The sequence below is a fragment of the Puma concolor genome, chromosome B3 (assembly GCF_028749965.1).
Source record: "Puma concolor isolate L17-30 chromosome B3, mPumCon1.1.hap2, whole genome shotgun sequence".
NCBI lineage: Eukaryota > Metazoa > Chordata > Mammalia > Carnivora > Felidae > Puma > Puma concolor.
This window is the reverse complement of record NC_141672.1, coordinates 149,096,536-149,109,005: the sequence shown is the minus strand read 5'-3', so window position 1 is coordinate 149,109,005 and position 12,470 is coordinate 149,096,536. Positions and strand designations below refer to the sequence as shown.

Genomic DNA, 12,470 nt, shown 5'->3' with positions numbered 1-12,470 from the left:
TCACAGATTTTCACGGTACTTTATTAGAATATAAATCACATGCGGTCAAAGGCACAGCACAAGCGGACGGCTCGATGACCCCTGGCACATGTACCCAGGTGACCACCACCCACGTCAAGACGGAGAGCATTTCCATCGCCCACGAGTTTGCTCCTCCTGAGCTCCGACCCCACGGGGAGGGTCTGCCTGCCTTGAACCCACATCTGGTGGACCCCCGCGAATGCGTCCCTTCGGCCCGGCTGCTTTTGCTCACCGTGTTTCTGAGGTCTGTCCGTGGCTGTGGGGGGGGGCAGTGGTTCCTTTGCGTTGACGAGAGGTGTTCTGTCGTGCGAGCAGACGGCAGTTTGTTCGTCCCTGATCCTGATGAGGGACGTGCCATTGTTCCCGGCTCCCCCCTGTCAGAACAAAGCCGCGTGCAATCTTCGTGTGAACACAGGGCTTCTCTGCTCATCAGCAAATGCCTGCAAGGGCGCCGCAGGGTCACAGAAGAGCTCACACCAGCCACTCACGGAATAATTGTTCAGCGGCCATCGCGCAGCCCCGCCATGAGCGTGCGGGAGTTCCAGCGGCTCTGCGGCCTCCCCGACACCAGCTGTCACCGGTCTTGTCCATTGGAGTCACATCTCGTGAAGGGAGTCACGGCTCAAGGCTTCAGTCGGCATTTCCCTGAGGACCAACCGTGTCGAGCATCTCGTTATGTACTTATTTTTTCAAATGCCAACTGGGGTATGTCAGGGACCCAGGAACTCACAGAGGGAGGTCCCCCAAAGACAACTCACCTCCAGACTGGGAACGAGAGGTGAATTCTACCTTTGTGGCCCTCCTTCCCTTCCCCTCCCGCTGCTTTCTGTGGGCTGGTCACCGTTGTGGCAACGGGAGGACTGGGGACGTCTTGTTTACAGGGGGGCGTAACACGGAAACTTTGATGACACGTGGCCCAAGCTGAGCCACCTTGGACTCCATGTGGCTACTTTCCATGAGGCCTCTGGGCAGTTCCACTGACAGGATTGGCCTTGACGTCCCTCCATCCTGTAGAAACCCTGGGGCGGCTGTGGCCTCTGGGATGGTGGGGGGAGGCCCAGGGAGTGGGACCGGCCAAAGGACAGGGTCCAGGCCCAGCAACACAGCGCAGGGAAGTGCACAATATGAAAGACGGTTATCTGAGTGTCCAGCACCGATCTCCTGTCCCAGTAGCCCTTCAGAGAGTGGTCTCTCCCTGGAGAGAGAGTGGGGCGACCCCGGCAGAGGGCAGAGCCTTCCCCTCTGCACCGGGGTTACTGGAAGGCCAGGGACGTGGTAGGATTCGGGCTTGACCGCCAGTGCTCTCGTCTGAGACGCTGAACCCTGCGGGAGGGGCCCAGAGCCTGGGAAGGGTCCCTGGCAGCTGCAGTGGCCGGTCTCCCTGGCTACAGACGGCTGCCCTTTTACCGCCTCCCGCTCCGTGGCTCCCAGGGCACCTTGAGGGACGCTGGCCCTCAGAGCTGGAGCCTCAGCCTCCTGGCGGGTGGCCACGGGCCCGAATTTGGCTAACGGAGAGCAAAGGGATGGTCTGGACGCCACGCCCGGAGACCCCTCCTGCACCAGCTGTCTTCCTCCGCCCGTGGCTGCGTGAGGACGGGGGACCCGAGACCCAGAACCACCTTCGGCCTGGGCGTCTGGGCGGCTGAGTGAAACCAGGCGGCCCCCACACCCTCCACCTGCTGGAACAGCTGTGTGGGGCCTCTCAGCAGGAAATAAATGTGCACTGTGTGAAGCTGTGGCAGTCTGGGAATTTTCCCGATCCAGCAAAGTGTGCTTTAATTAGTACAGATAGCCGGAGTCACCTTCTGCCACCGGCCACCAAAGAGTCTAACTAATAAAATATATCTGGTCACGAGGCACCTAAATCTGAAGGGCGTGCACAGCTCCTGTCTCCAGAGGATGAAATTATGGGTGATTTTTATTTTCTTACTTTGCTTTTCTACGTGTTTCTTTTCTTTTCCTTTTTCTTGCATGAGCATCTATATAAAATATAATTAGGAAAACGTCATTAAAAATAAGCAGATTTGGATTCTCTGACACAGGCTGGGAGAAGCACCAGCCTCCACACAGAAGGCCAGAAGTTCAGAGCCCCCTGGCTTGTAGCACTGGGAACCCTAGGCCCGTAGAAAATTCTCTGTGCTGCAGCGCCCAGCCAGCAGTCTTCATGGCTGTCCCTCGTGTGTCAGGACCCCCGCCCCCCCCCGCCGAGTCCTGTTTGCTCCACAGAGCGCGGCCCCCACCCGAGCAGAATTCAGGGAGGCGTCTCCAGCCCTGCGGTTACTGGCATGTCCACAAGGCCCTGGGAGCGTCCCACAGGGAGCGAAGGCAGGCCCCTAGGACACCAGCATCTACCTCTCCGTCTCCTCTGCTTCTCCCAGGGCTCGTGGGCTGGCAAGGGGAGACCCTCGTGCCACGGCCTCTGCCCTACAAGGGGCCCCGGCCACTTTTACTCTCTTTGTCTAGTTTGGATCAACAAACTGTCAGACTGATCAGATGTCATCCTTAGGATCCTCCCCACCCCGCTGAGAGTCCTCCCCACACGGCTGAGGGTCCTCCCCAGCTGTAGGGAAAGCATGGCATCTACCTGAGCTTTGCACCTGCCCAGTGGAGTGGATGCCATCACACTCACTTCACCAGTGAGGAAACAAACAGAGGTTAAGTAGCTAACCCAAGGTCACACAAAACTCCAGCCCGTCTAAAGGATCCCATCGCCCACCACGTTCTCTCCAGACGCCCACACACCTGCCTCTGTGGCCAAGGTTAGCAGTGGAGCCAAATCTTCACATGACCACCAACAGGACACGGGAAAACACGTCCAGCCCCAACCAAGGCTGAGAGGATACGGATTAGCTGCAGTTCGAACATTTTGCTCAGTTTCTACAAAAATCATAGAACTCACATGCACACCCTTCCAAATTTTGGATGAAGTTGAGACCCAAAAATGGGCCACAGTTTGCCCAGGGTCACGTAGCATCTCAGTGCAGGTAGGTTCGTGTCAGAGCCTGTGCGTCCTCAGTTCCAGACAATGACCTTTGTTTCGCAGAGCCACCAAAATACCCTAATCACTGGCATATGCTCAGTTATTTTTTATTTTATTTTACTTTGTTTCATTTTACTTTATTTTATTGTAAATTCTAGTGTGGTTAACATACAGCATTATATTAGTTTCATCCGGTGCTTATCACAAAGTGTATGGTCAGTGATTTTAAAAATAAACTTCTTGGGGTGCCTGGGTGCCTTAGTTAAGCGTTGGACCTTGGCTTAGGTCATGATCTTGGGGTTTTTGAGTTCGAGCCCGTGTCAGGCTCTGTGCTGACAGTACGAAACCTGCTGGGGATTCTCTCTCTCCCCCTCTCTCTGCCCCTCCCTGCCTTGGGCTTGCTCGCTCTCTCAAAAATAAATAAATCTTTAAATAAAAATAAAAATGAACTTAATAACACCAGCATTCTTCACAGAGCTAGAACAAATAATCCTAAAATTTGTATGGAAACAGAAAAAACCCCAAATAGCCAAAGCGATCTTGAAAAAGAAAACCAAAGCAGGAGGCATCACAATCCCAGACTTCAAGCTGTAGTACAAAGCTGTAATCATCAAGACAGTATGGTACTGGCACAAGAACAGACACTCGGATCAATGGAACAGAATAGAGAACCCAGAAATGGACCCACAGACGTATGGCCACCTAATCTTTGACAAAGCAGGAAAGAATATCCAATGGAATGAAGACAGTCTCCTCAGCAAATGGTGCTGGGAAAACTGGACAGTGACAGGCAGAAAAATGAACCTGGACCACTTTCTTACACCAGACACAAAAATAAACTCAAAATGGATGAAAACCTAAATGTAAGACTGGAAACCATCAAAATCCTCCAGGAGAAAACAGGCAAAAACCTCTTTGATCTTGCCCACAGCAACTTCTTACTCAACATGTCTCCAGAGGCAAGGGAGACAAAAGCAAAAAGGAGCTCCTGGGACCTCATCAAAATCAAAAGCTTCTGCACAGCGAAGGAAACAATCAGCAAAACTAAAAGGCAACCGACAGAATGGGAGAAGATATTTGCAAATGACATATCAGATAAAGGGTTAGTATCCAAAATCTATAAAGAACTTATCAAAGTCAACACCGAAAAAACAAATAATCCAGTGAAGAAATGGGCAAAAGACATGAACAGACACTTCGCCAAAGAAGACATCCAGATGGCCAACTGACTCATGAAAAAATGCTCCACATCACTCATCGTCAGGGAAATACAAATCAAAACCACACTGAGATACCACCTCACACCTGTCAGAATGGCTCACATGAACAACTCAGGCAACAACAGATGTTGGTGAGGATGCGGAGAAAGAGGATTCCTTTTGCATTGTTGGTGGGAGTGCAAGCTGGTGCAGCCACTCTGGAAAACAGTATGGAGTATGGAGGTTCCTCCAAAAACTAAAAATAGAACTACCCTATGACCCAGCAGTCGCACTACTAGGCATTTATCCACGGGATACAGGTGTGCTGTTTCGAAGGGACACATGCACCCCCATGTTTATAGCAGCTCTATCGACAATAGCCAAAGTATGGAAAGAGCCCAGATGTCCATCTAGGGATGAATGGATAAAGAAGATGTGGTATATATATATATATATATACCATGGAGTATTACTTGGCAATCAAAAAGAATGAAATCTTGCCATTTGCAACTACACGGATGGAACTGGAGGGTATTATGCTAAGTGAAATTAGTCAGAGAAAGACAAAAATCATATGACTTCACTCATATGAGGACTTTATGAGACAAAACAGATGAACGTAAGGGAAGGGAAACAAAAATAATATAAAAACAGGGAAGGGGACAAAACATAAGAGACTCATTAAATATGGAGAACAAACTGAGGGTTCCTGGAGAGGGTGTGGGAGGGGGGATGGGCTAAATGGGGAAGGGGCGTTAAGGAATCTACTCCTGAAGTCATTGTTGCACTATATGCTAATTTGGATGTAAATTTAAAAAAATAATAAAAAATAAAATTAAGATTCAAAAAATAAAAATAAAAATGAACTTCTGGGGCACCTGGGTGGCTCAGTCAGTTAAGCGGCCTGAGTTGACTTGATGTCAACTCAGGTCATGATCTCACAGTTTGTGAGTTCGAGCCCCACATCAGGCTCTGTGCTCACAGCACAGAGCCTGCTTCAGATCCTCTGTCTCCCTCTCTCTCTCTCAAAAATAAATAAATGTTTTTAAAAAAATGACCATATTTAAAAAATAAAATTAAACAAAAAATAAAATAAAATAAAAATGAACTTCTTACCGCAATATAACGCGCACTCAGAAAAGACACTGTCCGTGAGTACACCGCTCAGAGGACTGTCACCAGTTCTCCCGAAGCCCAGCGCCCCGAGTCACGCCCGGCCGGGCAGCCCCCCCTGACGTCCAACACGCAGATTGGTGTTTCCTCCTTGTGAACACTGCATGAGCGGGGTCGTGCAAGAGGTGCTCTCTGGCTCGGTGTGAGCCTGATGAGAATTAGCAGATGTTTTCGGGGCCGTTCTAGTGCCCCACCGAGCGAGAAGGCGGCCCCCGAGCCGCCCTGCGGATGGCCTGCGGGTCATTTCCAGTTCGGGGCCAGTGTAGCCGCGGACGTGCCGGGCGGTGTTCGGGCACTTGTGTGTCGGCGCCGGTGCTGACCCCTCATGCCTCCCCGCAGGCCCGTGGAGACCCCCACTCAGCGCGGTGAGGACCCCCCGCGGGGCATGTGGGCAGCAGTGGGCACCGCCTCGCCCCTGCAGAGCCCGGCCCCACCATCCAGATAAGCCCCTTTCCGATAAACAGAGGCCCTGCGTGCAGCCTGGGAACGGGCTCTGTCGGCTGCCACTTACTGATAACCTGCTCGGCTCGAGGGGCCCCTAGTTCAGCGGGCCCGGGGCGGTGTCCCCCTGGCCACTGTGTCCCCGAGACCCATCACAGGGCCCGGAAGACAGAAGGTAGGACTGAATCTGGCTTTCTGAAGGGCGGTGCTGTCCCGAGCCCCGTGTCTGCTCCGGCCACTGCCGTTGGAACACACACGTGTTCTCTTCCAGCGCTGGAGGCCAGCAGTCCAGAGCGGGCCCGCGGGGCGAAGGTCAAGGCGTTGGCCGAGCTGCGTTCCGCCTGGAGGCTCCAGAGGGAACCCCTTTCCTTGCCTTTCCCAGCTTCCCCGGAAGCCACTCGGGTTCCTCGGTGCATGGCCTCTCCTCCATCGGTGGTGTGACGGCTTCCGCTCTCTCTCTGACTTTTGTCCCTTGTCACATCTCCCCTCACTCAGACCCTCCTGCCTCCCTCCTATAAGGACCCTTGGGACCACATGGGACCACCCGGATAATCCGGGATGATCTTGAGATCCTTAACTTGACCAAATTGGCCAAGTCCCTTTTGACGTGGGAGTTAACGTGTTCACAGGTTGGGTCAGGACGTGGACATTTGGGGGGCCATAATTCTGCCCCAAACCCTTAGCCTGCAATCACACCCTCAAACGCGGGAACTAGGGGTTAGTCCACACCCACCCTCCTGTCCCTGCCCGCATGCCCCCCCCTTCTCCAGGAAGCCACCCCTCGCCTGCCTCCACCCCTGAGCCACACACGTGGATGATGGCTCTGACAGGTGGCCCTTTGGGGCTCAAAGTAGGGCTCTGGCATGTGCTGCCGTGCGACCTCAGCAGCTTAACGTCTGTGTGTCTTAGCGTCCTCATCTATAACATAATGATAATCATGGCAGTTTTAGAAGGTTACACAAGGGTTAAATGGAGAATGTGTGTAACCCGCTTTAGCATAGAGCCTGGAAGACAGCAGCTTGATTTACACACTGGTCCTTTCTCCGCTGTTCCTGACGTCCAAGGCTCCCTTCCCAGCGGGGCCAGAACCCCATAGAAGCAGACCAGTGTTCCTCATCCCTGCACTGCGTGTGGTCGGGCCCCAGACGAGCGGAGGAGGCAGGGAGGAAGTCTCCATGGAAGATGCCAGGAAAGTTCGGAGAATACAGGGGCATCCGGGAAGGCTTCCCAGAGGAGGTGAGTGTGGGAAGCCTGGGGTGAGGGAGACAGGCTCTCTACCTGGGCTCTCCCCACTTTCTGCAACTTTACCTCAACTCTTCAGGCCCCCACTGCCCTGTGGAGCGAATGCTCTTTCCAAACCGTGGCAAAACCCGAGAGGACTCAATTCCGAATGCTGAGACGGTCCCGGGGGTGATGGGGCTCCTCGGTAATGCAGGTCCTCAGAAAGGGCTGACTGAAGGTGGCTCCAGAGGCCCCAGTAGACTAGGATGAGGGCTGTCTCCCCCTGGGGCTCCACTCCGCCGTGTTGAGGGCTGGGGGTTCAAGGTCTGTCTCAGTCCCGCCCCAGGACGGCCTCCGTAAAGAGTGAAGTTCTTGAAGTCCGACCAGTCTATTGAGGCAATCAGATTCTCAGTTGGAAAAAGAAAAAAAAGGTTTTTAGACGCCTGGGCAGCATTCATTCCACGGTGACTGTGCCCTGTGCTGAGTTCCACAGGCGCCTGGAGCTCGAGAAGGGGAGACCCATCCCCTGGGTCCGTGGGCCTCCTCTGAGCCCCCACCCACCGTTCGCGGAGCCCTGGGTGCCAGCTAAGGTGCGTCTGGAAGTCACTGGAATCAGAGGGCGGAAAACCAGCAGGCGAAGCGGGGAAGGGAAGTGACAAAGGCAAGGGAGGAGCGGGTTTGGTTTTGCAGAACAACAGCTCCAGGCCGGGGCCAGGCCCCCAGTGTGAGCACGAGCTAAGGGCCGGCACAGCAGCCCCCCGGGGGGACATTACCTTTAGCTCATTACAACCCGAAGTGTCCCTGCTGTGGGTGGAGTTTTCTACCATTTTTCGGACCTACAGGGTACACACCGTGTGCATGCACACCGACGTGTGTCCACAGTCGACCTGCTTACTCAAGCTCCCTGCCCCTGCCCCCAGCCCCCCGGTGAGAGCTTCCTGCGCTGACCCCACGGGGAGCCGGTGCTTTGAGAGCCATCTCCCTGTCTCCTCACTTGGAACAAGTAATACAAAGTTCTTTGCTTGCAACACACCCTCGGGTTGTGTATTCCTGGGGGATAAAGCCCTTGAGTTCGGTCACATCCGCTCTGCACACCCCGGCCTGGGTTGGACACCTGGGTCTGTTCCGCCGGCTGTGACGCTGGCATGTCTCATCCTCCCAAAGTGTCCCCATCCGTACGATGATGGGGCCGTCCTGACACATGCCAGCCTTGGATATGGATGCTCTGGGTACGAGGGGCCCCAGTGTAACCCTGCTCCCCTCTCCTGTTTTAGGAGGCCAGGCTGCTGGCACTCACATCTGAGTGTGAGCTTACCTGGGCGTGTCATTTGGTCCCAGCTAGTGCCACCCGGACATCAAGGAGCAGGCCTGGAATAGGAAAGGGTCAGCTAGAACCTGAGAGGACCCCAGCCTGACTCTGCTAAAGACACTCCTCTGTTTCACCCCACTGCCTGGTCTTAGAGGTTTGTCATTAAGTAGGACACAGGGTTTGGGCAGAGAGCAAACTCCACGCCTGGATGTTCAGCCCCCATGGTGACCGGTACTGGCCTACCGCTGCCTCAGCCCTGGCTCCTGGCTGTCTGGGCCACTCACCAGGACTCTGAGGCCTCGGCGGGGGTGCCCATGCTCCCCGTTCCCGGCCATCCCCTGGAGAGGCCACAGACACAACCGACCCAGGCAGAAGCCACAGGGTCCCCAGGCCCGGCCCCCTGGCTCCCTGATGTTGGGGGGGGGGGGTCTGTTCCAGAGGGCTCTGTGCTAGGCTGGGGATGGGACCTGTGTGCCTCCTCCCCCAATATACTCCTTGTCTCTGCCCGTTCCCTCAAGTTGGCCAGGTTACTTCCTTTCTCTGGGCCTCAGTTTCCTCAATTGTAAAATTAGAGGCATGGGCACTTGGATGGCTCAGTCGGTTAAGCGTCAGACTCTTGAGTTCCGCTCAGGTCATGATCTGAAGGATTGTGAGTTCAAGCCCCACGTTGGGCTCTGTGCTGTCAGTGTGGAGCCTACTTGGGATTCTCTCTCTCTCCTTCTCTCTCTCTCTCTCTCTCTCTCTCTGCCCCGCCCCTGCTCAGTCTTGTTCTCTCTCAAAATAAATAAAAACAAACTTAAAAAAATAAAAATAAAAAAAGAAAGCTTCCCCAGCTCCCGGTGCCTTCTGCATGTTTAACTCAGTGTAACCCATGAGATAGGAGTTCCTATGACTCCATAAGTCAGTGTAACCCATGACTCCATTTTTCAGATGAGAGAATTGAAGCACAGACAGATTAAGCAAGTATCCAAGGTCACACAGCTTATGAGCAGCTATCTCATCCGAGGTTCTCTAGGAAACAGACCCCAAGGCAAAGCTTCTGCTGTAAGACTTTGTTAGTTCTGTATTCCTAGGGCACAGCTGGGGGGTGGGGTGGGGAATGAGGCACAAAAGCGAATACAAGGCAGTGAGCCGCCCACCGTTGCACAAGAAAACAGCTCTTTGTCACATCCCGTGTGACATCCAGACAGGCCCTGTGCTCTGCACTTGGAACCTTTCTGCTGAGAGGCCCCGGGCGGGAACATACCGCCGGCTCCTTCCAGGGTCCTATGTGTCCACACGAGGGAGCCGGTGCAGAGCCAGAACGAGGCGTCAGGGACAGACAGAACCGGCTGGGGAGGCGTGAGGCCCAGGCTGCCCCCCTCAGCCTGCCTCGTGCCCTGTCAGCCCTGCCCTGGAGTGCAACGTTTTGTTGTCCTTTTATCGCAGGCTGGCTTCAGTTGGGGCTTCTGCCCCTTGCAACCAAGAGTCCCCCTTTTATAGATGAAGAAACAGACTCGGGTGGGGCTGGCTCGTCCCGGGTCGCGTAGCTAATCCCACACCGGTGTCCGGCCTCTGCCCTGGGCCGCCCGGCCCCGGAAGACCCAGGCTGTGCGGCCCTCCGTCTGGGCCTTGCCGGTGAGGGAAGGAGGTGTCTCCTGCACAGAGGCCGTGCGGGCCTCTGGCTTCACCCACTTCCTTCCCATCCGTCCCAACTTCCTTCCTCAAAGGGCTTGCTCTTGGCAGCCCTGTGCCCCTGGTGGAACCCCAACACACCTCGCTCTTGCCTCCCTGCTTCAGGAAAGCTCTGCCCTGGGGGTGAGTCCTGAGAGCCTGAGAGAGGAGTCGGAACCTCGGGAGCCCTGGGTTCTGTCCAGAGCTGGAGGAAAGCCCGCTCTGAGCCCGGGACCCCACCTGTCCAGTGCGGAGACGGACCCCTGGGACACTGACGCAGCCCTGGCCGCAGAGCCCTCAGGTGCACAGGGCCCTGACGCTGGGCTTCGGGACGCTGGGCTGTCCAGGGCACAGCAGGGCGGCTGACGGAACATCCTGCCGGGGTGGACGTGTTCTTGGAAAATGGGCGGGGGGAGCCGCTGGGCCCGGGGCTCTAGCTCTCCTGACTTGCTGAGGCTTTGCTTGGACTTGGGCCCGGAGCCTTCCACCCAGGGATCAGCATTTGGAAATTAAAAACAGAAAACAAAAACCGTGCCCTAGTAATACACATGCCTGGTAACAGAAAAGTAGCCCAGGGGAGCGGGGAGCGGATGCTGACCGAGCCCTGGAGGCCTGCATGGGTTTCCTTTCTCTATTTTTAACCATTTCTGTTCGCAACACCTCTTTCTTGAGAAAGTTCCACAGGTTTATCTCTCGAGGTCTTGGTTTTTCAGCAGTAAACTACACACGGTGACTTAGCTCATAACACTGAGCTCCCTCCAGGCTCCTGGCAATGCTCGGTCACTGTGTTCTGAGTTTTGGCTCGATCATCTGCTTCCGCACCTTTAAAAACACGGTTATTATGCCTCCACCTTGCAGCCCAGCCACATGCACGGAACCCGAAAGTCCCCAGTGTAACATGGGGGCCCCAAGCGCCCCACTCCCACTTACCCACTGGAATCTTCCCGGCAGGCATTCCTTGATGTTGGCGTTGTTAAAATGAGGGGCGCCTGGGTGGCGCAGTCGGTTGAGCATCCGACTTCAGCCAGGTCACGATCTCGCGGTCCGGGAGTTCGAGCCCCGTGTCGGGCTCTGGGCTGATGGCTCAGAGCCTGGAGCCTGTTTCCGATTCTGTGTCTCCCTCTCTCTCTGCCCCTCCCCCGCTCATGCTCTGTCTCTCTCTGTCCCAAAAAGAAATAAACGTTGAAAAAAAAAAAAAATTTTTAAATGAAAAACAATTACAATCCTCATTGAAAATGGAACCAATTTCCCCAGCCTTTTCCGTAGCAGATCCCAAAAGTGTCCCATGATCAGATATTACAGGTGGATACAAACACGTTTTGCAAGTCTTATATTAATTTTAACATGCACTGGGAAACGTGTGTGTCAAGGTGAGTCCTTGGCTTTCTGACTTCACGGATCTTCACTGGCTTACGATGAAACCAGAGGCAATTTCTAAATTTTGAAAGTGGGTCGGGGAAAGCGAGAGTATTTAAGGCTGCCAGATGCCAGAGGTGTGCACGCTGTGACAGTGCTCTGGGATGGCCTGGGAAACTGGCCTTCGTCGTCCAGACAGCTTACCCCAAAGACGGGCTTCACCCCTGGAGCCCCCTCGGAGGATCAGGGACTAGCTGTTCTCTACAATGTTGCCAATTCATACTTGCCCCAGGTTTACCTCTGCAAGTTGTTTCTTGGTATTCCAAATCACCTTTTGTTTTGTTTCCTGTAATCATCAAACAGCACGCCTTCAGGCTGAGTCATCGGGTCTGCCCCTTTCTGGGGGGAGACACCCAGGAGCTATCTCCAAAAGGAGCTCTTTATTATGCCCCGTGGCCAGGGGCCACAGCTGTCCACATTTACACTCATGGGGCACAGGTCACTCGTTTGCCGAATATTTACTGAGCACCTGTTGTCTGCCAGGCACCGTTTGTGAGTACCGAGGTAGAGAGGGGAAAAAGAAATCTCTGCCTTCTGGGAATGTGCATCCTAGTGGACAGGTAAATGATAAAAACCACAGTATCCCAGAATTAGGTGATGGCAGGAGCACAGAAAGGGGGTGGGGAGCGCTGGGTGGGCCTGCCTTTCCAGCTGGAGTGGTTGGGGAAGGCCTCCTGGGAAGGTGACACCAGAGCAAGGCTGAGGGAGGTGAAACAGCCCGCCGGTGTATGGGACGGTGTGTTCCCGGCCAAGGGAACGCCGTGCACAGGCCCTAGGGCAGCGGGAACAGCCAGGAGGCCCGTGTGGCTGGTGGGGCAAAGCGCTCGTAGGAGGTGATGGCAGATGGTGGGGGCCAGATCACAGCGGGTCTGCTGGCCCAGGGTAAAGACCGTGATTTTATTCTGACAAGGGAGGTGTTGCGGTGGGTCTGGCAGAGGAGCAACGCGCCCTCAGACTTCAGCCGTAAGGGGGCCTGCGCGGGGCGGAGACCCCTCTGTGCTCAGGAAGGCTCACTCAGGTGCACTCATCCACCTCTGCTGAGGGAGGGTCTCCACCC

At 54.7% G+C, this 12,470-nt stretch overlaps 1 long non-coding RNA gene across 4 annotated transcripts; it reads right to left on the bottom strand.

Annotated features, from left to right (window-relative positions):
* On the bottom strand, positions 1-11,811 carry LOC147580525 (uncharacterized). Of its 4 annotated transcripts, XR_015253028.1 has the most exons (4): positions 11,652-11,811; positions 8,351-8,403; positions 7,123-7,442; positions 1-666 (listed from the first exon to the last, which is right to left on the bottom strand). It is a non-coding gene; the product is annotated as an uncharacterized LOC147580525 (long non-coding RNA). The 4 variants fall into 4 exon arrangements; XR_015253026.1 differs by lacking the exon at positions 11,652-11,811 and having other exon boundaries at positions 8,351-9,171; XR_015253029.1 differs by lacking the exons at positions 7,123-7,442; positions 8,351-8,403; positions 11,652-11,811 and adding exons at positions 780-2,000; positions 5,317-6,953.
* Between the last annotated feature and the right edge of the window lie 659 nt (positions 11,812-12,470).